Below are 27384 nucleotides of genomic sequence, written 5' to 3' on the forward strand. Positions count from 1 at the left end.
CCACGTCTTACTCCTCGGCCATCTTGAAGGTCCTCCTGAACCACAGATTTAAACACTCTCCAATCCCATAAGCATGCTTCCAGCTGCAGCTGCTTCTCTCTTCTGATTTCTTTTTCCTTAATCGGATCATCTTCACCAGGGCAGCCATTGCTTCTCCTTGGGGAACTCAGCTGCTCTTTATTTCCTTATCTCTACAAAACCACCCCACTTCTCTGTAATTTAGGAGACCTAGGAGCAGTGGGAGGTGTAAGGTTTGCCTTGAGGACCCAGTAACAGAACATAGAGGATTTATTGGGAATGTTCGAAGGTTGAATACAAGGCCCCTATCTGTATTTAAACAAGAAAGCCTGGTAACACTATTCAAAAATATAACTAGCTCCAAATTTCTTCTGCATTAAAGAGATGGTCATGAACTTGAATCACACCTTTAAACATGGCACCCACACCTGGCCTGTACCATTGGCAGACTCCACGATTTTCCTTTATCAACCAGGATCTATTTGTTTGTATGTATTTGTATACAGTTATATGGTATACAGCAGAACAGAATGTTCAAGCTAACTGTTTTAATTTAGTGATAATGAAATTGAAGTTTCATCATTTGTTAGTGGCAGACTTAGGTTTCTCTCTGACTGCAAGTGCAGTGCTTTTTCCATTGTTGGATAGGTGGATAACTATAAAAGCATATAAGGATTTTCTCAGTTCATAAGTATAATACCCTTTTAAATTAAGTCTGGGAAATGAGAAACTACTGAAGTTATACAAACATTTATTAATGTATCAAAAATTGTTGAGGACCTGTTATATACCAGACATTGGTGTCCATATGGGTCATACAGCTCTGTAAATGAGCCATGGTACATTTTTCCAAGATATATGGTCTTAAAACAGCATAAATGGTTATTTTAGGTACTGCCTATAAATTTAATTTAATACATTTACTTTTTATGAGCACATCATAATGTTCTCCCACCCTCTTGGAGGACAATGTTGGTTGAACATCTTGGTACTCTGATGCTGTCCAGGACACTTTTCAGTTGATATTCTGATAGTAAATTTTTGAAGAGTTGGCCTTGGCTTCTAAAGTCCTTCTGCTAAAGTGGTCAAATACTTTCCTGCATCCAGGTTTGGCATTCTTTGAAAACCATCCCTGTGTGTCACCCTTTCTAGTCACCCCTTAGTTACCCTTAGTTAGAGCATCAAAAGTAAGATGGTGCCTGATGGCAGTGTGCTGACCATTACATAGAGAAGTAATGTTTTCAATTAGTCACCATTCCTTCCTAATGATGTACTGAAGTAGGGATGAAACAACAAAACAAACAAAAAATAACCAACAAAAAAATATTGTATAGCCCTAGCAGAGGCACCTGGCTAATCTGAGGCTAATCATGAACAAATTTATGTGTAAAGACAAGAGCAGAAATGAGAACCAGAAACTAAAGTAGGAAGATGCTGAATAGGGAACACAAGCCTTTCTTCTACCTCTGAAACACTCATCTACCACTTGCCCTCAAAACTCTCCCATATCAAGTGGCTTCTCTTTGCATTACACATTTACTTTCCAAGGCACTTGCCAGCATATTGTTGCCATCTGGTCCTCCAGAAATCACATAGCATTGGCCAAGAAATTGAGGCTTGCCAAAGACATATAAGTCTCAGTGATAAGTCCCAGAAGCTTTTAGAACAAGGCAGGTAGAAGGTGAGAAAGCTTGGAAGGAAAGTGAAAGGAAAGACGAGAGTTGTCCTACTCTTGGTACAGTGCTGTTTGTATGGAGTATGTATGCTGTTTGTAATATTCCAGTTTGGGCCTAGGCTATGGCATGAGGCAGATGCAGTTGATAGATGCAGTTGATTCTGGAAAGTAATTCTGAAGACTGAATGAGAAGTACTGGATTGCTAATGATTACCTAAGGTAGTCATGAGAAGTAATAAAATTTGGCCCTGATAATGACTCAAAAAATATTCAAGTAAATTGCTTCCATTGATTAACCAACTGGGAGCTGCTTTTTGAAATGGCTCTAATGAGATGAACTTCTCAGGCATTGGAACTTCCCAATAGACTGGCCAAAGCATAAAGTTTTCAATTTTTTACTTTACTAAGCATTCAATCTCTGTGTCCTAAAAAAAAAAATACTCCCCACGAGCCCATCTTGCTCAGATTTCTGGCCGTTAGATCCACAGACTTTGATTATTTGTCCAGAAAGTCTCTGGGGCTTTCCTGGACTTCGAACCCTTAAAGTCAAGCCATATTCTAGGACATTCTGACTATTCCCTATTACTATTTTCGTATCTCCCATATCTCCCCTAGCCCTCATATCCTGATCCCAACTGTGGCGATTAATACCCTGTGAGTCATGGTAAATGGCCCAGTCAACGTTTTCTGCCTGGACTGTAGACTCTAAACTACACCTCTTCCTTGGGAACTTTTGGTGAGGACTCCCAGAGAAAAGAGGAAGGGGATTAAAAGGTATCACTGTTCAACCAGGACCTGGATTAGATACTTTTCACATTCGATCCTATCAACAGTTGCTGAGTTGCCTGTTTATAGTGTTTTGCATATGAGGAGTCTAAACCTCAGATTGGTTAGTAACTTGTCCTGTCACACAGCTAATAGTCCCAGGTGGGCTGCCCTCACAAAGGTCAAACCACTGCAGTTTGATCATATAAACATAATTTAATCACAAACAACTATTTCATAGCCACAAGTGCTTTAAGTTTTGGCAGAAGTATAACGGCAGGAAAGTAGGATTCTCTCACATCTTCAGGTTAGAATGAACACATAATGACGTTTATATGAACAAATTGATCTCAGAAGCCTCACCTTTCATTTCAATGCTAACTTCAACCTTCTTTTCCTAAGAGTTCCTGGATTCAGTGCCCTCTGACCCACCTTACTTAGTACTTAGATTAATATGATCAGAACTCTGAGGTTTTACTTTAGTCACAACAAATTTCTCCCTGCCTTGACACATTTTTATATTTCCCCTAAATAGAATTTTACTAAGGATTTTGAGATAACAATGTAACCTATACATTTTCAGATCCTCTCAAGGCTTTTTAATATTTTTAAATGTAATGAATACATTGGCTTACACCCCTATCCCATGTAAAATGGGAAACCCAGCATCTTATCCACTATTGCTAAGGATTCTTTAGGGAACAATATTTCTCCTAATTACCTGGCTTTATATCCTGCTTCTGTTCTCAGTCTCCACACTCAATATCTTGAATGTACTCTTTCTTTCAACATTCCATCTTATCACTGGAAAAGCCAGGATGGCTTCAATTCCCAGAGTACCACTGGCCTAAAGGTAAGTGTACAGCAGATACCACTGAAGGCCTGGGGCTACACGGTGCTGTTATAGTGCAGAACAATCATGAAAACTCCTTGTCCTTTTTTAACTTTGCCAATCCCACACTCTTGCCTCTAGAAAATGTTCCCTATTGTCCTCATCTTCTTGGATTCAGTGTCCACCAAGGTGTTGGGCTCCCCCTTCCCTCCTATGAGTTTCTGCTCTCTTCTATTTTTCTGATGGTGATTTTCCCACGACCAAAATGTCCCCGTTTACATTAATGTAGAGAGCGCTTGTGCTCTGTCCTTAAAGAATCCAGAAACACATTTCAAGTATCATGATATGGTTTGTCAGATGACATAAATAACTAAGACATGACTATTTAAATAGGTAGATATCACAGTGTAAAATAAACTCTGTTACCAGAAAGAGTTAAGAAATTATATATCATGAATAATCAAATATCTGATAAAGGCAATTCCCAAAGGTAACATATATGGATGAACATCTTTTTAAAATATTAGAGTATGACTAAAATACAGTTTCTACTAAAATTACACTGAATAAAATCTGTTTTTTCTTGTAAAGCTAGGGAATATTTTGGCATCGTGTACTACTTTTGTTTTATATATGTTGGGCTTTGTACTAGAAGAGTATAAAAAAGTGTTAACTAATAACTCTGTTAAGATGTTAAAGCTCTGATAACAGAAAGTATACAAAGCAACTGATAAATCTGTGGCTTAAAATGTGTATGGAAATGTCCATCGATGACAATCAGCCTATAAATGAATAGTTGCAACGCTAGATAGCTGGATAGACAGTCGAAGATCCACACAATGTTGCCCTCACATTGGTAGCTAAGTCCATGAAGCATTTGCCATGGGCTTTAGTACAAGGACTGACCTTAGAATTGCCAGGGAATGTGGACATTAGCTGGGGAGGAGCCGTTGACCCTGCATAATGAATTCTCAGGCAAAGTATGTGGAAAAGACTATCCCCACACTGTACAATAAGGTCACCACAGGCTTTTAGCAGGCTTGACTTTTTGAAGTTTCTTTTGAAAAATAAAGCCCTGATACCACATTTAAAATTGAACAGCGCCAAGCTTTGCACAGACTTTTTTTCCCTTCCCAAATGAAGCCCCTTCCCAGTTGTTATTATTTCTCCTTCCACATTTATTTTTGTTATATTGTATTATTTCAAATCATTTCAAAATGTTTTAAATGCCGTTTATCTTATTAAAAAGTAGTTCTGAATTCACAAGCAATGCCTACGGCATGTCCTTGGCATTGGCTGTAAAATTCCAAAGTACCTAATTTATGTGATTGATTGATTTTTCAATGTTTTAAAGGGTGCCAAGCCCAACAGCATATAATTTTTCTCTTACCAAATGGAATATGAATGAATAAAAGATAATTGCATTTTTTTTGTATTCAGCCTGCTGTCTTTGTGAAGTTTTTTTTTTCTTTCCTACAGTTCTGAAGTGAATGAGAAAGCATGTTTTTCTTTTTATAGCCATAAGAGCTCACCCTGTTACTCCTCAACAAGGTTCATATGTGTGTCCAGCCCTGAACTCTTCTGTTGTGTTACCTCAACCAGGATGCTGCAAATTACCTGTGATACAGCGAAAGTAGCCCAGACTAGGGAGGGACTGGGGCTTATACGGACCTTTCCTGTTTGGTCTGGGAGAAAAACCTTCCTCTAAATCCTTTTCTGGTTGGAAGATGCATCTCCATTCTCTTAAGTTTGCAGACCTAAGCACAATGCAAAGAGATTAAATTTCATTTTCCCAAGGAAGCAGGTGGATACAGCCTGTAACTTAGATAACGGCTTGTATAGCATGGCCTTGAATAAGCAACTCTTTTCTTTTTTTTTTTTTTTTTTTTCATGTAATGTCTGAAACATTTATATTAACATATTTCCATACATATTTCCATACAAGTACAAATATAAGATTTTTAGAAATTTCATGTAATGTCTGAAACATTTATATTAACATATTTCCATACATATTTCCATACAAATACAAATATGATTTTTAGAAATTTCATGTAATGTCTGAAACATTTATATTAACATATTTCCATACATATTTCCATACAAATACAAATATAAGATTTTTAGAAATTTCATGTAATGTCTGAAACATTTATATTAACATGTTTCCATACAAATAACCCAATGAAAGTTTAGTATTAGTTGTTTTGTTTGTTTTTTTATACTGCAGGTTCTTATTAGGCATCAGTTTTATACACATCAGTGTATACATGTCAATCCCAATCGCCCAATTCAGCACACCACCATCCCCACCCCACCGCAGTTTTCCCCCCTTGGTGTCCATATGTCCATTCTCTACATCTGTGTCTCAACTTCTGCCCTGCAAACTGGCTCATCTGTACCATTTTTCTAGGTTCCGCATACATGCATTAATATACGATATTTGTTTTTCTCTTTCTGACTTACTTCACTCTGTATGACAGTCTCTAGATCCATCCACGTCTCAACAAATGACTCAATTTCGTTCCTTTTTATGGCTGAGTAATATTCCATTGTATATATGTACCACATCTTCTTTATCCATTTGTCTGTTGATGGGCATTTAGGTTGCTTCCATGACCTGGCTATTGTAAATAGTGCTGCAATGAACATTCGGGTGCATGTGTCTTTTTGAATTACGGTTTTCTCTGGGTATATGCCCAGTAGTGGGATTGCTGGGTCATATGGTAATTCTATTTTTAGTTTTTTAAGGAACCTCCATATTGTTCTCCATAGTGGCTGTATCAATTTACATTCCCACCAACAGTGCAAGAGGGTTCCCTTTTCACCACACCCTCTCCAGCATTTGTTGTTTGTAGATTTTCTGATGATGCCCATTCTAACAGGAGTGAGGTGATACCTCATTGTAGTTTTGATTTGCATTTCTCTAATAATTAGTGATGTTGAGCATCTTTTCATGTGCTTCGTGGCCGTCTGTATGTCTTCTTTGGAGAAATGTCTATTTAGGTCTTCTGCCCATTTTTGGATTGGGGTGTTTGTTTCTTTGATATTGAGCTGAATGAGCTGTTTATATATTTTGGAGATTAATCCTTTGTCCGTTGATTCATTTGCAAATATTTTCTCCCATTCTGAGGGTTGTCTTTTCGTCTTGTTTATGGTTTCCTTTGCTGTGCAAAAGCTTTGAAGTTTCATTAGGTCCCACTTGTTTATTTTTGTTTTTATTTCCATTACTCTAGGAGGTGGATCAAAAAAGATCTTGCTGTGATTTATGTCAAAGAGTGTTCTTCCTATGTTTTCCTCTAAGAGTTTTATAGTGTCCAGTCTTATATTTAGGTCTCTAATCCATTTTGAGTTTATTTTTGTGTATGGTGTTAGGGAGTATTCTAATTTCATTCTTTTACATGTAGCTGTCCAGTTTTCCCAGCACCACTTATTGAAGAGACTGTCTTTTCTCCATTGTATATCTTTGCCTCCTTTGTCATAGATTAGTTGACCATAGGTGCGTGGGTTAATCTCTGGGCTTTCTATCTTGTTCCATTGATCTATGTTTCTGTTTTTGTGCCAGTACCATATTGTCTTGATTACTGTAGCTTTGTAGTATAGTCTGAAGTCAGGGAGTCTGATTCCTCCAGCTCCATTTTTTTGCCTCAAGACTGCTTTGCCTATTCGGGGTCTTTTGTGTCTCCATACAAATTTTAAGATGATTTGTTCTAGCTCCGTAAAAAATGCCATTGGTAATTTGATAGGGATTGCATTGAATCTGTAGATTGCTTTGGGTAGTATACTCATTTTCACAATGTTGATTCTTCCAATCCAAGAACATGGTATATCTCTCCATCTGTTGGTATCATCTTTAATTTCTTTCATCAGTGTCTTATAGTTTTCTGCATACAGGTCTTTTGTCTCCCTAGGTAGGTTTATTCCTAGGTATTTTATTCTTTTTGTTGCAATGGTAAATGGGAGTGTTTCCATAATTTCTCTTTCAGATTTTTCATCATTAGTGTATAGGAATGCAAGAGATTTCTGTGCATTAATTTTGTATCCTGCAACTTTACCATATTCATTAATTAGCTCTAGCAGTTTTCTGGTGGCAGTTTTAGGATTCTCTATGTATAGTATCATGTCATCCGCAAACAGTGACAGTTTTACTTCTTCTTTTCCAATTTGTATTCCTTTTATTTCTTTTTCTTCTCTGATTGCCGTGGCTAGGACTTCCAAAACTATGTTGAATAATAGTGGTGAGAGTGGACATCCTTGTCTCGTTCCTGATCTTAGAGGAAATGCTTTCAGTTTTTCACCATTGAGAATGATGTTTGCTGTGGGTTTGTCATATATGGCCTTTATTATGTTGAGGTAGGTTCCCTCTATGCCCACTTTCTGGAGAGTTTTTATCAGAAATGGGTGTTGAATTTTGTCAAAAGCTTTTTCTGCATCTATTGAGATGATCACATGGTTTTTATTCTTCAATTTGTTAATATGGTGTATCACATTGATTGATTTGCGTATATTGAAGAATCCTTGCATCCCTGGGATAAATCCCACTTGATCGTGGTGTATGATCCTTTTAATGTGTTGTTGGATTCTGTTTGCTAGTATTTTGTTGAGGATTTTTGCATCTATATTCATCAGTGATATTGGTCTGTAATTTTCTTTTTTTGTAGTGTCTTTGTCTGGTTTTGGTATCAGGGTGATGGTGGCCTCATAGAATGAGTTTGGGAGTGTTCCTTCCTCTGCAATTTTTTGGAAGAGTTTGAGAAGGATGGGTGTTAGCTCTTCTCTAAATGTTTGATAGAATTCACCTGTGAAGCCATCTGGTCCTGGACTTTTGTTTGTTGGAATATTTTTAATCACAGTTTCAATTTCATTACTTGTGATTGGTCTGTTCATATTTTCTATTTCTTCCTGGTTCAGTCTTGGAAGGTTATACCTTTCTAAGAATTTGTCCATTTCTTCCAGGTTGTCCATTTTATTGGCATAAAGTTGCTTGTAGTAGTCTCTTAGGATGCTTTGTATTTCTGCAGTGTCTGTTGTAACTTCTCCTTTTTCATTTCTGATTTTATTGATTTGAGTCCTCTCCCTCTTTTTCTTGATGAGTCTGGCTAATGGTTTATCAATTTTGTTTATCTTCTCAAAGAACCAACTTTTAGTTTTATTGATCTTTGCTATTGTTTTCTTTGTTTCTATTTCATTTATTTCTGCTCTGATCTTTATGATTTCTTTCCTTCTGCTAACTTTGGGTTTTGTTTGTTCTTCTTTCTCTAGTTTCTTTAAGTGTAAGGTTAGATTGTTTACTTGAGCTTTTTCTTGTTTCTTTAGGTACGCTTGTATAGCTATAAACTTCCCTCTTAGAACTGCTTTTGCTGCATCCCATAGGTTTTGGGTCGTCGTGTTTTCATTGTCATTTGTCTCTAGGTATTTTTTGATTTCCTCTTTGATTTCTTCAGTGATCTCTTGGTTATTTAGTAACGTATTGTTTAGCCTCCATGTGTTTGTCCTTTTTACGTTTTTTTCCCTGTAATTCATTTCTAATCTCATAGCGTTGTGGTCAGAAAAGATGCTTGATATGATTTCAATTTTCTTAAATTTACTGAGGCTTGATTTGTGACCCAAGATGTGATCTATCTTGGAGAATGTTCCGTGCGCACTTGAGAAGAACGTGTAATCTGCTGTTTTTGGATGGAATGTCCGATATATATCAATTAAATCTATCTGGTCTATTGTGTCATTTAAAGCTTCTGTTTCCTTATTTATTTTCATTTTGGATGATCTGTCCATTGGTGTAAGTGAGGTGTTAAAGTCCCCCACTATTATTGTGTTACTGTCGATTTCCTCTTTTATAGCTGTTAGCAGTTGCCTTATGTATTGAGGTGCTCCTATGTTGGGTGCATATATATTTATAATTGTTATATCTTCTTCTTGGATTGATCCCTGGATCATTATGTAGTGTCCTTCCTTGTCTCTTGTAACATTCTTTAATTTAAAGTCTATTTTATCTGATATGAGTATAGCTACTCCAGCTTTCTTTTGATTTCCATTTGCATGGAATATCTTTTTCCATCCCATCACTTTCAGTCTGTATGTGTCCCTAGGTCTAAAGTGGGTCTCTTGTAGACAGCATATATATGGGTCTTGTTTTTGTATCCATTCAGCCAGTCTATGTCTTTTGGTTGGGGCATTTAATCCATTCACGTTTAAGGTAATTATCGATATGTATGTTCCTATGACCATTTTCTTAATTGTTTTGGGTTTGTTTTTGTAGGTCCTTTTCTTCTCTTGTGTTTCCCACTTAGAGAAGTTCCTTTAGCATTTGTTGTAGAGCTGGTTTGGTGGTGCTGAATTCTCTTAGCTTTTGCTTGTCTGTAAAGCTTTTGATTTCTCCATCAAATCTAAATGAGATCCTTGCCGGGTAGAGTAATCTTGGTTGTAGGTTCTTCCCTTTCATCACTTTAAGTATATCATGCCACTCCCTTCTGGCTTGCAGAGTTTCTGCTGAGAAATCAGCTGTTAACCTTATGGGAGTTCCCTTGTATGTTATTTGTCGTTTTTCCCTTGCTGCTTTCAATAATTTTTCTTTGTCTTTAATTTTTGCCACTTTGATTACTATGTGTCTCGGCGTGTTTCTCCTTGGGTTTATCCTGTATGGGACTCTCTGCGCTTCCTGGACTTGGGTGGCTATTTCCTTTCCCATGTTAGGGAAGTTTTCGACTATAATCTCTTCAAATATTTTCTCTGGTCCTTTCTCTCTCTCTTCTCCTTCTGGGACCCCTATAATGCGAATGTTGTTGCGTTTAATGTTATCCCAGAGGTCTCTTAGGCTGTCTTCATTTCTTTTCATTCTTTTTTCTTTAGTCTGTTCCGCAGCAGTGAATTCCATCATTCTGTCTTCCAGGTCACTTATCCGTTCTTCTGCCTCAGTTATTCTGCTATTGATTCCTTCTAGTGTAGTTTTCATTTCAGTTATTGTATTGGTCATCTCTGTTCGTTTGTTCTTTAATTCTTCTAGGTCTTTGTTAATCATTTCTTGCATCTTCTCAATCTTTGCCTCCATTCTTATTCCGAGGTCCTGGATCATCTTCACTATCATTATTCTGAATTCTTTTTCTGGAAGGTTGCCTATCTCCACTTCATTTAGTTGTTTTTCTGGGGTTTTTTCTTGTTCCTTCATCTGGTACATAGCCCTCTGCCTTTTCATCTTCTCTATCTTTCTGTAACTGTCAGCAACTCTTTTCTTATCTCCTCTTCTCTCACTTCCATCAGTCTTCAATGTGGTTAACAGTATGGGACTGGCCAAAAGAATTGCATTCCCTTATCTTGCTGACCACAGCAATCGCTCTTTGTAATCCCAGAAGAAGAGTGTCAGGTGGTTATGAAGGCGCTAGAAGGCTGAAGGACAGGAGAGAGTGTTGCTAAAACTCCCTTCACCAGCACTAATATCCCGCGCTCTAGTGCCTACCATGCACAAAGCTGTCCTTTCCACAGCTCTGGAAATCCATTACGTAAGGAGAAAGTAGGACAAAGTTAGATTGAATTTTAAGAGCACTTTCTAGAGATGATACAAAATGCTTCATTTATCTTTGAAACCTAGAAAGAACTTCAACGAATTATTTGCAATTTTTTATTGTGTTAGTCTGTTTTGGAGGGGAATGGTGATGGTAAGGGCAAAATAATTCTCTTTGTAAACCTATTTCAGGTTTCATACCTGATTATAAACACCCTCTTAAATTTGGCTTGTTACATATATAAAATCAAAACAAAATGTGAATTTTTCATTCCAAGAATAATACATTGGTTGGTTTTCATTTCTCTAAGCTTAATAGAAAAGCACACTAGGGTGAAGTTAAGGGAAATGATCCTCTTATTTGTTTTTGCCATAGGTCTTTGTAAGCTTCCAGAAGGAAAATCAATCAATTACGAAGTATAGACTGAGTGCCTACAATGTGAACTGTTAGACCAGCAGTCTCCAACGTAACCTTCAGGGCTCCCAAATTTTCTATAGGATTAACCTTCAAGGCTCAGCACCTCCCACAAGATCTTCATGCAGATCAACCCGTGACCTCTAGCTTTGTGACAGGACTATATTTATGGGGCCTTCTCAAACTTTATTGCATTACAACTATGGGAAAATACAGCTGCACGAAAAGGTTTGGCTATGTTAGATTTGACCCAATGATGGAAGCCAGAAGCACTTTGTCAGTGGTCATGTCAAAACAACAGCAGTAGAATATATCTGAGAAAGCATCTGGCTAATGTGTTTATGTAGCGAACTGAGCATAAGGTGAGGACAACTTCCTAAAGTAAAGAGCTACTCAGAGTGTGCTCGTTATCCCCAAGCACTCGTAAGTATCAGCACAACAAAGCATATTCCTCAGAGTGCCATTCTAAATTTCACCAGAAATCATTTTTTAATGATTTCCCCCACCATACACACTTCATGTACTAGAGTGAATGAATAGATTTGTTAGGGAGAATTTTTCGTGTTGGGTTCAAAGACTTGTTGAAGAAAGATACTTTATAATTAGAGTTCATGGTTTGCACCTGAAATAACTGCATGGCTCATTCTATTTTGTCTTTGTATTTCAAAGAGTCAGGCGCCCCCAGATGGGAGAGCAGGATCCAGGGCAATGATGGTGTCCTGAGTGTAGTAATGCAGAAATCCCTTATATTGACCCATTATGAAAGGATGATCCAATGTCATAAATGTCAGGGAATAAAAACCAAGGAAAGAAATTCAGGAACTTGGCAAAAGTACAATGCAAATGAGCATGGCTCCAATAATTACTACCCTCGCCCACAAATGTTGCACTGATGAGTCAACCCAAACTTCAGCATTCTCTCCAACACCCACAAGTGTGAGAGATCCATTCCGAGAAGATACCCTTATCTGTGATTTCCTTCCTCCTCCTAGGAAGTAGTGGCAGTTAGCTGCTAGGGAGAAATGAATGAAATGGGAAAGGTCCAAAGGGACTGACTCAGAAGGATGTCAAAACCTTATATCACTTGGGGGAGATATCTAGACCCTAAGACTATCCCTCTGTGGGAATGCGGCATGCCTCCTTATTAGACGGGGTGAACCCTGGCATTGTACATTTAATGGAACCTAATAAGTGCCAGAGACTGGGTATTCTTAGACTGCAAATTATCTCAGAGAATTAACATTATGCAATTATATATATATATATATATATATATATATATATATATATATATATCTATCTTTTGTTCTATTATAAAAGCTTCCCAAGAACACAAGTTTAATATATCGAGAATGAACAGAGATTATAGGCTTAAGCAAACAAATTAAGGATGAAAATAACATCATTAGAGAACTAACAAATAAATTAGAAACAGCAAGAACCACAACACACATAATTGATAATTACAATGAGAAAAAGTTTGAGGTAAGCAAAGGGAAGGCTCATGAAAAAATACAGAGATTAAAGCAAGAGACAAAAGCTAATAGAAATGGAAGACAGATAAGAATGATCCTACGTATGCCTACTGGGCATCCATAAATTTTAAAACTCAGCAAATTGTAAAGAAAAAGCATTCAAAGGCATGAAGAGAATTTCCCTTGAACTGATCATGCTTTTGGCTTATATGTAAAAAAAGTTCATCACTGAATCCAAAGTCACTAGATTTTCTCCTGTGTTATATTCTAGAAGTGTTATAGTTCTGCATTTTATATATAGGCCTATAGCCCATTTTGAGTTATTTTTGTTAAAAGTGTAGGATCTGTTTTTAGATTATTTTGTTGTTGCATATGGATGTCCAATAGTTCCAGCACCATTTGTTGAAAAGATTATTCTTTCTCCATTGAATTGTCTATTTTCCTTTATCAAAGATCATTTAACTATATTTGTGTGGTTCTGTTTTTGGTTCTCTATTCTGTTCCATTGATCTATGTATCTATTGCTAACACCACACTCTTGATCACTGTAGCTTTATAGTAAGTGAAGTCAGATAATGTCAGCTCTCCAACTTTGTTCTCCTTCTTCAGTATTATGTTGGCTATTAATTTTTTTTTGTCTTTCCAGAATAGTTTTGTTGCTATCCACAAAATACTTTCTGGGATTTTGATTGGGATTTTATTGAATCTATAGGTTACATTGAGAGGACTTGATATCTTAACAATATTTAGTCTTCCTATCCATGAACTTAGAATAACACTCCATTCATTTACATCATCTTAGATTTCTTTCATCAGAATTCTATAGTTTTCCTCATATAGATCCCATAAAGTGCCACTTCAGGACATCATATCAAGGATATGTAATAATGATGACTCTTCTTTCATTTGTGATATCAGTAATTTGTGTTTTTTCTTCTTATCCTCATTGCTGTAAAGGTAAGATATTTTCTCCCCGCTGGCTTCTTTCAAAATTTTCTCTTTGTGTTTGATTTTCTGCAGTTTAAATGATATGCCTAGGAGTATATTTTTTAGTACTCACCATGCTTGGTGTTTTCTGAGCTTCCTGGATCTGTGGTGTTATGTCTGTTGTTAATTTTGGAAAATTTTTAGTCATTATTAATTCAAATATTTCCTCTGTTACATTCTGTCTTCTACTCTGTTATCCCAATTACCTGTATGATATACTATTTGTAATCATCTCATAGACTTAGATATTCTAGTCTTTTTTTTTTTTCATCTTTTTTCCTTTGCATTTCAGTTTGGGAAGTTTCTACTGATATATCTTCAAGCTTATCGATTCTTTCATTGGCCATATCCAGTCTCTTGATGAGCCCATCAAAAGAATTCTTCATTCCTGTTACTCTGTTTTTGATTCCTAGCATTTCCTTTTGATTATTATTTAGAATTTTATCTCTCTGCTTACACTATCTATCTGCACTTTCATATTATCTACCTTTTCATTAGAACTCAACATATTACTAATAATTATTTTAAGTTCTCTATCTGATAATTCCATATTTGTGTCACATCTGGGTTTGGATTTGAGGCTTGCTTTGTTTCTCCAGACTGTGGTTTTTCTTTGCCTTTTAGCATGTTTTGTAATTTTTTTGTTGAAGTCCTAACATAATGTATTAAGTAATAAGAATGGTAAATGTAAAGGTAAGTTGGCCTTTGATGTGAAGTTTTATATTAATCTGCCTAGGAGCTGGGCTATGTGTAATGTTTGCTGCAGCTGTAGTTGCCAGAGGCTTCAGTTTCCTCTAGTATTTTTGTTGTTGTTGTTCTCTCTGATGTCTTTGGTTTTCCCTAAGAATTCCTTCTTAAATAGGGCTTCTATCTTGCAACTCTATCAGTTGTAAATTACTGCTATTTTACTGGAGCCCTATTGACGTGGTGGTAAGGTGTCAGGGAGGGAAAATATCCAATAATCTTATGTTTATATCTCAGTCTTTTTCTGGGCATGTGTCCCTGAATCATGACCTTGAGAAGTTTCTTGGCCCTTTTTTCTTCCCTATGTAAGATAGGAAGTCTAGACAGGGCTGGAGTTACCTAATTGACCTTTTATCAGGTAGATGAGGCTCTGGTTTCCCTTGGAGAGTAGATGTTTCTTATGAAAAAACACTCTAGGTATGTGTCTAAATGGTTACTTTTCACCACCCCTGCCCAAGACACAAGGGGATTTTTCTTGGATCTTCAACTCTTGAGAACTTGGTGGGATTCCTGGAGGTGAAAGTGTGGTGGCCTAAGACTGGGTCCCCAGGAGTTTCTCATTCTCAAGCTAATCCACACTCAGCCTCCAGCAATTCATTTAAATTACCATTTAAGTGTTTCTACCAGTTTATGGCTCTAGCATCTTCTGCCACAGGTAAACTTACCTTAGCTGTGATACTCTTTATTCAGTAGTCTCTGTAGATTTCAAGGTGGCAGTTTACCCTGTGACTTCAATTCTGTGATGAGTCTAAGTCAATGATTTTCTGATTAGTCAGTTATTTTCTTGTTCTAAGAATGGGAGTAATGACTTCCAAGCTTTTTACATGATAAGGCTGAAAACAGATGTCTCTAAACCTAGATTTTTTAGAAACCAACACCAATGCTCTTAACTACCATGCTATACTGCTTTCTATCCCCTCTAATGGTCTTTCCATTCTATTGATTAAATTTTTACAGCTTCAAAACATACCAATACCTAATATCCCCTTCTTATGTCTTCTCTATTCATGTTTTTTCTAATGTATCCAAAACTTTATTTTTCAGGAAGGCTTTTAATTATTTTGTCAGAACCCCAGAATTAAATATACTTAAGTGGTACTTGGAACAATATTTAGACCTGTAAATTTAATATATAAGAATTGATATCTTTATAACAGTCACTCTTACAAGAACATGTGACTCATTATTGATTAACCTTTCCTGATATCTTTCATAAATTTTATAGTTTTTTCTTTGTATGGTTCTTATGGGCTATCATGTTGAATTTATTAATTGTATTACAATCCAAGTGCTCAATTTCCTTGTTTAGTTTTCAGATACTTAGGTTGACAAAGTTTGAGTGTGTAAAGTTACCCCATTAAAGTTTTTAAATCTTCCAATTTGGATTTTAAATATGTTATGGTGTTTTAAACTACCTTGTAGGTTTTTTTATAAAACCAACTAGCTCTCTTTAATTTAATCCATGATTCACCTTAACATTTTTTTATGAATTTCTGTTCTTATTTCATAGACACTTTTTCCTCTATTATACGAGAACATGAACAGATAAGAGAACATGTTGCAGAATTATTTTCCACTCATTTTGTGAATTACACTTTTTTGTGCATTTTCAGAATAATACTTCCTTTCTCTAATGATGAATTTTCCTCCTGTTCTTTAAACTTTTTTTAAATTCATATATCTGTTCACTTAACAAACATGTGATGAGATTTTTAAATTATGTTTCAGCCTCTGAAATATGTGCTCCAGTCATGAAGCAGAGAATATTACAGTGAAGACAGGGAATTAAATGAGTGAGTACAATATGATAAATACTGTGATTGAGGTACGCCACAAAGTTGCTGTTAAATCTTGATTATGTGATCTTTCTAAATGTCCACTTCCTTGTGTTGTTAAAATGGGAATAAGAACAACACCTGTCTCTTAGGATTATTGTTAAAAGCAAATAAGGTCAAACATTTGAGATGTCCATCAGGTTGCCTGGCCCAGAGCAGTTGTTAAACATTGTTAGCTCATCATGAGCCCCTTGTCTAAAATTCTACCATCAGTCATTTTCTGCCACGATGCCCTGTGTTATTTCTTCAAAGTACGTATTATTATATGACATTCTCTTATTTATTTGTTTGTTTACTGATTTATTGATCTTTCTTCCCATAAGAATGAAAGTTCAAGCAGGCAGCGGCTCTGTTTTTATTGCAAATGCTTGCTTTTGCCCAGGGTCTGGAAAAACAGTGTTTAATCAATAATGAATAAATAATTAAAATATTTATTTCTCTAATAACTTTATTTTCTCAATTATATGGAAACTACAGAACTGTATTTTTAAAATCTCATCTTTGAACATTTGAGAAAAAATGCTTTGAGCATTTCAGTGAATTTTCTTCCTGGGTTTTCCTATGCATACACCAATTAGGTCATATTGTTCTTACAGTGCTGTATCCTGCTTTTTCCTCACTTAACTTTACAACCCATATATTTTCCGTATATTTCAAAACTCCTTTCTCATGGATTCAAAATATTATAGTATATGCTCACCTACTGACAGCTTAATTATTGTGTATGAAGTATTATACAATTTTTCCAGCAAACTACAAGTATAAGAATAGCATAATTTTAGTTATTTATTCAAAAATAATAATTAAATCTCTATTATATGCTAGGAATATGTAGAAGAACAAGAAAACATTGTCTTTGCCCTCATGGAGCTAACATTCTATGGAGAAGACACAGTTTATAACAATCTCTCAATTTCTTCTACCATAATAATGATAAGTTTTACAAAGGACATATATAAGGTTTTAAGAGTATAAAATCTGGGGGTGGGGAAGGTGCTATCAGAAAAAAATGAAGGGAAATGACATTCAAAGTGAGAGCTGATTGTTGATTAGAAATTGGGCCAGTGAAAAAAGAGGAAGGGTAATAAAGGGAGTGGAAGGAAGAGAATATTTGGACCTGAAGGAAAAACAGGAGTGAAGGCCTTGATGTGGAAATGAGCACTGGATGAAGAAAAACAAACAGTAGAAGATGGAGAGCATAGGAGAGTGAGGGTGCTACCTGTGTACCTGGGTCAATTTGATGTGTTCTACATACCTACATAACACCCAGAATAGTACCAGGTAGAGGTACTGAGAAATAAGTAACAAAGTATAAACTATAGATCCACAAAACGTGGAGCTCACATTCTGAGTTGTTTTCCTAGTAGTGATCATGTGCACTGACTCATCACCCAGCCCTTTGGTGACCAGAACATGTACGTACAAGCCTGATCCCCATGATCAATAGAGCTGCTCATGGTCATAGAACCAATCCCTTGTGTATTAATCCATGGGCTTAGCCTTAGGGATCCCAAGCTCTCATCAGCTAAACGAACCTATCTCAGTGAGATAGATGATAGATAGGTAGGTAGATAGATAGATAGAGAGATAGATAGATAGATAGATAGAATTGCTCTTTGTTGAGAGTAATTCTTACTCAAAATGGTGTCATCTCTTTGGCTATTTGTTTTTGGTAGATTTCAAAGAAAAGTGATGAATAGCCTCAAAATGTTTCTTAAAGCTTTGAGAAAGATGGAGTGTGAATTTTTTCCTTCATAAAACTACAGTTGTGCTAGTAAATAAAAATTGAATTTTATGGTGCAACTCTAGTGAACATTTATCACTTGGAAATTAAGATCAGTAGGAAAAATACTGAGAGGAAGGAGTCATGTAACATTTGTATTTGATACTTAGACATTGACAAACAAATTCCTCCAGAAAAAACTGACCTAGAAAGAAACATTAATTAAATTCATCTTTCCATCCATTCCTTGTGGGAATTATCCACATCAAAGCCACATGGAAAAATAGCAAATTCCAATTATTTTATGAATTACATCCTTTATTAAACAATATAAATCTGCACTAAGTTATAACACCAAGTAGTATATTCCTTTAATTATATCAGTTATCAAGGAGGACTTTCGAAAGAAACTGTTAATACATCCATCAAGCATTTATTAGAAATCTTGTATATGGAAATCATTACCTAGGCACTGATAGAAATACAAATATGAATAAGTCACAGTCTTTGCTTTCAAGGAATGACCACCATCTGCTATAGAATTGGTGGTTGTAGAAAAATGGTGGCTTTTTGTTTAATAGAATCCAACTTGAACATAATACAAAATAAAAATAATCCACTTTGAGTGTTTATGTGTGGTACTACAACAAGTTCTACTCAATGTTATCCTGTCATATGATTTAAATAAGGGGCAAACCTATATACCCAAGAATATGTGGTTTTTCATGGCTCCATGATACCCTTTCTATCTGACATGAAATCCCTCCAATAGAGTTCCTGAAAAAAGAAACAATAAGGACAGGGAGTAGAGTTAAGAAACCCAAGTTATAACTTACTTTTATAAAAAGCATTTGTTTGAAAAGATGACATTTAAGCTGCCTTTCACTCCAAGGTTACTGATGTCACTACAGTTAACAATGCTTAATTTATCCAATTAGTTCTGCAAGCCCATCTAGATCATCATTTTTGCCTCAAGACAAGAAGTAGAACTTTAAAGGTGCTGTGATGAATGCCTACAAAAGGGTATACCCAGGCTCTGAAAACACTTTTTAAAATTTTCTTACATTCTGACTGAGATACATGAAATCAAACTTTTAACTGACTTTCTTACTCAATTTTCATACCTATACTTATAAAGACAGCATGTAATACCTACACTATGAGATGTTATTATCCCTATTACAAAACTGGCGAAATTGAAATCCAGATACATATGTATTTCTAGTGATAGATGTGCATATACACATTTCTAATGATACATAGCTATATACTATGCATCTCTATCATTGGGGTACAAATCTTTTACCATGTTATGAAATTTGTTATAAATTCCCAGACAAATATTTTTGATCAAAACAGTTTATATCATGACAGATGGTCTATCCACTATGATACATTTAATAATCTGAGGCTTGTATTGGTACAGTAGATTATTTAATTTTATGTTCATTAGCAATAACTTTCATCACTGTGGTATCCCCATGGACTTGGAACAGATTGAAACTGAAAAAAAGTAGCACCTCATACTCCAGAAGTCCATATATTAGATAGCCAGGACTCCAGAGGTGTGGCTAGGGCAGCAGCATTCCACTTAATGGCGCTCAAAGAAGTTGTCATCATGGACTGTACATTTATTTTGATGTATTCAACTCAAACAGCAGGGAGGCAGCTTAAGAATATCTGCCTTTTGGCAAATTGTATAAAAGTCTTTTACCAGAAGGTCTGGAGACAGCAAGAGCAGTAGCAAGCAAGATGGTTACACTTCTGAACTTAATTTGAATTACTATTATTATAGTAAAATAAAATTTACCAAATGAACATTTAATGGTATTGGGGCAAGGGAAAGAAGCAAAGCTTTCATCAGTAAAATCTGGGACAGCTGCAGCCCTCACAAGATTCTCTCCTGTGAATTGTAAGGCTTTTATAACATGTGACCTTGTACTATTTAGAAAAAAAGCGAGTATTCCTCTAAGAGCCAAGATCTAAAACATAAAACACAATTGATGTTTCATAGAGTTTGGAGACGGTATAATGAACCTCTGAAGTTAGAAAATGATACCAATTCTGACCTTTAAGCCCTGGAATAGAATCTGGCGATGGATGAGATGTAAGTTTTCCAAAAAATTAACCTCAGCCTTCCCTTCAGTGTAAATATTAGGCATTAGTTCTGGGAATCTGTCTTTGCGTTGCAACTTTTCTCTCCTTATTTACTGTGTGCTAGATGTCTCTGAGGTGGGTCATGATGACATAGTAGAAGAGAAACATAAAAGTACCTATTTAATCGGCATCTACTATTTATTTGCCTTGCACCGTGCAAGCAACATCTGCTTACTGTCACAACACCCCTATGAGCTTGGCATTCCGCTGATTGGGGTGAGGAAACTGAGATAGAGAAGATGTAAGTAATTTGTGGAGCTGGGACATGATCTCTAGTTAGCTGATTCTCAGGCTCATGTTTAGTCACTGCACTGTACTAATTCGGAGACAATCTGTCACCTTCAGACTCACTTTTAGTTGTCCTTTGAATAATAACTAAAATGTCAGAAAACTAGTTTGGTGGCTGCTCTCCAAGTTAACTTAAAAAACAGCAGGCTGTACACAGTCCTTCTGTAGGGCACAGTGGAGCATAAAGAAGAAATATACAGTAGAACTCATAGGATAAGACATTATTGACAATTACAAGAGCTAAATAACAAAAAGAATAACTAACACTTGTGGAGACTTTTCTAACTGGCGCACACTCTCCTGGGCGTGTTAGATGTATTTTAACTCTTATAAGAACTCAGGAGGTAGGTAATATTATGATCTCTCTTTTTCTGATGAGGAGATCTTAATCTTATAGCACAATAAGAAAGTTTCTAAAGGTAGAATCTAAACTCCTGCCCAACAGGCTCTCCCAGAGTCTGGGATCTCCACACTCTGTTGCCTTAGAATAAAGATTTGACTCGACTTTCTATCCAAAGGGATTGATTCTAGCTTTCCTTAAAAGTACAGAATACTACCAATATGTAGCTGCTTTGAACCTGTTTGAGGGGAAAGCAAATAGCTCAGAAAGGAGACCACTCTTTCATTTCCTTAAAACATCAGAGCACAGTGTGCCATTACCAGCAGTATGGGGAAAAAATTGTTTAGGAGGACATTTACCACTTCCTGACCAGGATATGCCCTGAGGGATTCAATGTATATTCCTCTGCATATGAAATTTTATATAACAGGTTTTCTCATTAATTCTACCACTTTTCCTAATTCCTAGTTTTGGAGACAGATAAGGCTGCATTGTTTTCATTTTAATAGTTTTGATATGGCAATACATTTACATTATTCAAAAATAAAACAATTACAAAATACAGAAATATGTACAGTGAAATGTTTTCCTCCTAACTTTGATCCCCATTTCTCTCCCGCAGTCCTCAACCCACATTGCCTGACCCCGGGAAAGCACTGTCTACTATGTAGTCTTCCAGAGTTTCTTAATACATATGTAAGCAAATATGAATATGTATTATTTCTCTCTGTTTTTAGACAAAAGTTAGCATTCTATATACATTGTTCTGCACACTCCTTTTTTTCCAATTAATAATTTACTCGGAGATTTTTCTATATCAGTATATGGTTTCGCTCTCTCTCTGCTAGTGTCACTGCCTAGTGTCCCATTGTTTGGGTGATTATAATTTATCTAATCCCCAGTAAATTCTTGATGGACATTTGAATTGCTTCCAGTGTTTTACTGTTACAAATACTGATACACTGAATAACCTTGAATATATTTCATTGAACACATCTGCAGGTATATCTATAGGATCAATTCCCAAATTGAAAATGTGTCAAAAGTTACACAAATTTATAATTTTTAATAGATATTACCAAATTGCTGTCTGTAGCAACTGTACTATTTCAGGGCTTCCCAAGCTTTTTCCCATCATAACAGTCAAAGTGTATAAACTGGAAAAGATTTGAAGCCTTATAAAAGATTGCCTGTGGCCAAAGGGAATAAGCCTACTAGTTCTAACTGACCAGTATCTATCCTGCCGCCATAGGTCCGAGATCAGTATCTCCCAGCACCCGGGCTGGAAAGTTCTGTGGCTACATGTTTGTCAGCGGTGCATGATGGCTTCTTCCACTTAGCTTCACCATATGAAGAGTTATAAACTTTGGAATTTGAGTTAACCCAATAGGTTAAAATAATGGTATATCTATTTTCCATATGTTTCAGTGTTTTTATAAGCTTTTTGACTGTGAACTGTGCAATCTATTTTTTTTCTATTCAACTGTTTGTCTTTTATTATTGACTTTAAGAAGCTATTTGTATATTAAGAAAGAAATCTCTGTGCCTATGATACGAATTGCAACTATTTTCCCCCAATTTATATTTGTCTCTTGACTTTATTCATGGTATTTTGTTTTGTTGCTTTTGCTTGCAGAAGTTTCTTTTCTGTTTTCTTATGTTGTCTTTTCTTACGTTTGTTTGGATTTTGAGTTGTTGGTTAAAAAAGACTTACCCCACTTCAGATTTACAAATGAATTTTCCCACTTTTTCCTACTGTTTTTAAGACTTTACTTCTTCAAAAAAAATTCGATTTGGAATTGTTCCTGATGTTTGGTGTGAAATACAGATTCAACATTTCGTTTTACCCCAGACGGGTTATACTACACCACCATTTATTGAAAAATCCATCTTTGCCTTCACATTTGCTTTAATTTTTCTTCATGTGGGTTTGTACACTTTTTAAAAATATTTTTATTTTATTTATTTATTTATTTTATTTATTTATTTATTTATTTTGGCTGCATCGGGTCTTAGTTGCTACATGTGGGATCTTCGTTGAGGCATGCAGTATCTTCCATTGGGGCGCGTGTGCTTCTCTCTAGTTGTGGAGCACAGGCTCCAGGGTGCATGGGCTCTGTAGCTGTGGCATGCGGGCTCCATAGCGCGTGGGCTCTGTAGTTTTGCAGCACGTGGGCTCTCTCGTTGAGGCACAAGAGCTCAGTAGTTGTGGTGCATGGGCTTAGTTGCCCGACCAGGGATCAAACCCGCGTCCCCTGCATTGGAAGATGGATTATTTACCACTGGACCACCAGGGAAGTCACGGGTTTGTACACTTTTTTAAAGTTTATTTCTAGAGATATTGTTTTGCTTGTTTTTGCTGTTTTAAACGTTTTTCCCATTATGTGTTCTAACTGCTTGCTTTTTGTACATAATAAATTTATTGCTTTCTATTTATTAATGTTTATATCCTATTACTTCCCTGAATTATGTTACTCTTTGTAGTGTTTTAGTTGATTCTCTTGGATTTTCAAACGTGCCATCATGTCATTTCAACATAGTTAGTTTATAATGTTTATGCTTCTTGTTTTCCTCTGTCTTGTCTAACTGTGTTAACTAGTAATGCCAGTACTTTGTGGGAAAATAGAGGTGATGGTCTGCATTCTTGTCCTGATCTTGATTTTAATAGGAATGCCTCTAGTCTATCTCCACTGAGCCTGATGCTGACTTCTGGACTGAGATAAATATATGTTTACTGTGTGAAAAAGGTGTCCATCTATCCTTATTTAACTGACTGTGTTTGAAGAATGGCTCTCGTATTTTGCCAAATGACTTTTTATCATATATGAAAATGATCATAATTTTTCTCTAACATTATAAACTCTATATATTTCCTAATAATGAACCATCCTTGTACTTCTGGAATAAATTCCTCTGTCATAATTATTCTTTTTATATGCTTTTGGATTGCATTTGCTAACATTTTCTTTCTTTGGAATGGTTTTATAACTGAGATTTTTTTTATAACTGAGATTAATCTATAATTTTATTTGTGTATAAAACATCTTTGTCAAGTTTTATTATCAATTATATACCATTTTTTTCCCAAAAATAATGTTAAGGATATCTTTTGTCTACTATTATCTAGAAAAGTTGAAATAGCCTTGGTTTTATTTGCTTTTAAATTCCCCTGTGAAAGTGTCTAAACCTGCAGTTTTGCTGGGAATAACCTTTTGATCATTTTATCTTTTGCTTCTATTGAAATAGTTCTGTTTAGATTCTTATTTCTTGATGTCATTTAGTGTAAATCATATTTTCCTTAAAAAATCTATTTCATCCAAGTTTTTGAATTTAGTCTCTTAAGATTCTTTAGAGGTTGAGGAAGATGGCAGAAGAGTAAGACACGGAGATCACCTCCCTCCCCACAGATACATCAGAAATACATCTACACGTGGAACAACTCCTACAGAACACCCACTGAACGCTGGCAGAAGACCTCAGACCTCCCAAAAGGCAAGAAACTCCCCACGTACCTGGGTAGGGCAAAAGAAAAAAAAAAAACAGAGACAAAGAATAGGGACGGGACCTGCACCAGTGGGAGGGAGCCGTGAAGGAGGAAAGATTTCCACATACTAGGAAGCCCCTTCGTGGGCGGAGACTGCGGGTGGCAGAGGGGGAAGCTTCGGAGCCACGGAGGAGAGCGCAGCCACAGGGGTGCGGAGGGCAAAGCGGAGAGATTCCCGCACAGAGGCTCCGCGCCGAGCAGCCCTCACCAGCCCGAGAGGCTTGTCTGCTCCCCTGCCAGGGCGGGCGGGGGCTGGGAGCTGAGGCTCAGGCTTCGGTTGAATCGCAGGGAGAGGACTGGGGTTGGCGGCGTGAACACAGCCTGAAGGGGCTAGTGCGCCACAGCTGGCTGGGACGGAGTCCGGGAAAAGGTCTGCAGCTGCCGAAGAGGCAAGAGACTTTTTCTTCCCTCTTTGTTTCCTGCTGCGCAAGGAGAGGGGATTCAGAGCGCCGCCTAAACGAGCTCCAGAGACGGGCGCGAGCCGCGGCTATCAGCGCGGACCCCAGAGACGGGCATGAGACGCTAAGGCTGCTGCTGCCGCCACCAAGAAGCCTGTGTGCGAGCACAGGTCATTCTCCACACCTCCCCTCCCGGGAGCCTATGCAGCCTGCCACTGCCAGGGTCCCGTGACCCAGGGACAACTTCCCCGGGAGAACACACGGCGCCTCAGGCTGCTGCAACGTCACGCCGGCCGCTGCCACCGCAGGCTTGCCCCGCATCCGTACCCCTCCCTCCCCCCGGCCTGAGTGAGCCAGAGCCCCCGAAGCAGCTGCTCCTTTAACCCCGTCTTGTCTGGGTGAAAAACAGACGCCTTCAGGCGACCTAAATGCAGAGGCAGGTCCAAATCCAAAGGTGAATCCCAGGAGCTGTGCGAACAAAGAAGAGGAAGGGAAATCTCTCCCAGCAGCCTCAGGAGCAGCAGATTAAATCTCCACAATCAACTTGATGTACCTGCATCTGTGGAATACCTGAATAGACAACTAATCATCCCAAATTGAAGAGGTGGACTTCTTTGGGAGCAAGATTTATTATTTTTTCCCCTTTTCCTCATTTTGTGAGTGTGCATGGGTATGCTTCTGTGTGAGATTTTGTTTGTATAGCTCTGCTTTCACCATTTGTCCTAGGGTTCTGTCCGTCCATTTTTTGTTCTTTTTTTTTTTTCTTAATAATTATTTTTTATTTTGCTAACTTTATTTTATTTTATCCTCTTTCTTTCTTTCTTTCTTTTTTTTCTCCCTTTTATTCTGAGCCGTGTGGATGAAACGCTCTTGGTGCTCCAACGAGGAGTCAGTGCTGTGCCTCTGAGGTGAGAGAGCCAACTTCAGGACACTGGTCCACAAGAGACCTCCCAGCTCCACGTAATATCAAACAGTGAAAATCTCCCAGAGATCACTATCTCAACACCAAGACCCAGCTTCACTCAACGACCAGCAAGCTACAGTGCTGGACACCCTATGCCAAACAACTAGCAAGACAGACAGGAACACAGCCTCATCCATTAGCAGAGAGGCTGCCTAAAATCATAATAAGGCCACAGACACCCCAAAACACACCACCAGACATGGACCTCCCCACCAGAAAGACAAGATCCAGCCTCATCCACCAGAACACAGGTACTAGTCCCCTCCACCAGGAAGCCTACACAACCCACTGAACCAACCTTAGCCACTGGGGGCAGACAACAAAAACAACAGGAACTACAAACCTGCAGTCTGCAAAAAGGAGACCCCAAACACAGTAAGATAAGCAAAATGAGAAGACAGAAAAACACACAGCAGATGAAGGACCAAGGTAAAAACCCACCAGACCTAACAAATGAAGAGGAAATGGGCAGTCTACCTGAAAAAGAATTCAGAATAATGATAGTAAAGATGATCCAAAATCTTGGAAATAGAATAGAGAAAATGCAAGAAGCATTTAACAAGGACCTAGAAGAACTAAAGAGGAAACAAGCAACAATGAACAACACAATAAATGAAATTAAAAATACTCTAGAAGGGATCAATAGCAGAATAACTGAGGCAGAAGAACGGATAAGTAACCTGGAAGATAAAATAGGGGAAATAAGTACTGCAGAGCAGAATAAAGAAAAAAGAATGAAAAGAACTGAGGACAGTCTCAGAGACCTCTGGGACAACATTAAACGCACCAACATTTGAATTATAGGGGTCCCAGAAGAAGAAGAGAAAAAGAAAGGGACTGAGAAAATATTTGAAGAGATTATAGTTGAAAACTTCCCTAATATGGGAAAGGAAATAGTTAATCAAGTCCAGGAAGCACAGAGAGTCCCATAAAGGATAAATCCAAGGAGAAACACGCCAAGACACATATTAATCAAACTATCAAAAATTAAATACAAAGAACAAATATTAAAAGCAGCAAGGGAAAAACAACAAATAACACAAAAGGGAATCCCCATAAGGTTAACAGCTGACCTTTTAGCAGAAACTCTGCAAGCCAGAAGGGACTGGCAGGACATATCTAAAGCAATGAAAGAGAAAAACCTACAAACAAGATTACTTTACCCAGCAAGGATCTCATTCAGATTTGATGAAGAAATTAAAACCTTTACAGACAAGCAAAAGCTGAGAGAGTTCAGCACCACCAAACCAGCTTTACAACAAATGCTAAAGGAACTTCTCTAGGCAAGAAACACAACAGAAGGAAAAGACCTACAATACCAAACCCAAAACAATTAAGAAAATGGAATAGGAACATACATATTGATAAGTACCTTAAATGTAAATGGATTAAATGCTTCCACCAAAAGACACAGACTGGCTGAATGGATACAAAAACAAGACCCATATATATGCTGTCTACAAGAGACCCACTTCAGACCTAGGAACACATACAGACTGAAAGTGAGGGGATGGAAAAAGATATTCCATGCAAATGGAAATAAAAGAAAGCTGGAGTAGCAATTCTTATATCACACAAAATAGACTTTAAAATAAAGACTATTACAAAAGACAAAGAAGGACACTACATAATGATCAAGGGAGCGATCCAAGAAGAAGATATAACAATTGTAAATATTTATGCACCCAAATAGGAGTACCTCAATACATAAGGCAAACAATAACAG

General features: G+C 37.1%; 2 long non-coding RNA genes across 2 annotated transcripts in view; one reads left to right on the forward strand and one right to left on the reverse strand.

Moving 5' to 3' along the window:
- Window positions 1-21433, forward strand: part of LOC132375417 (uncharacterized) — a 148436-nt gene extending 127003 nt beyond the window's left edge. Inside the window, exons 2-4 of the long non-coding RNA XR_009506004.1 lie at window positions 16138-16202; window positions 19982-20074; window positions 21375-21433. This is a non-coding gene — a long non-coding RNA (uncharacterized LOC132375417). The remainder of the gene's footprint in view (window positions 1-16137; window positions 16203-19981; window positions 20075-21374) is intronic.
- The window catches only part of LOC132375418 (uncharacterized), a 63829-nt gene that overhangs the window by 1677 nt on the left and 34768 nt on the right, over window positions 1-27384 (reverse strand). The window lies entirely within an intron of this gene.

The sequence above is a fragment of the Balaenoptera ricei genome, chromosome 11, assembly GCF_028023285.1.
Source record: "Balaenoptera ricei isolate mBalRic1 chromosome 11, mBalRic1.hap2, whole genome shotgun sequence".
NCBI lineage: Eukaryota > Metazoa > Chordata > Mammalia > Artiodactyla > Balaenopteridae > Balaenoptera > Balaenoptera ricei.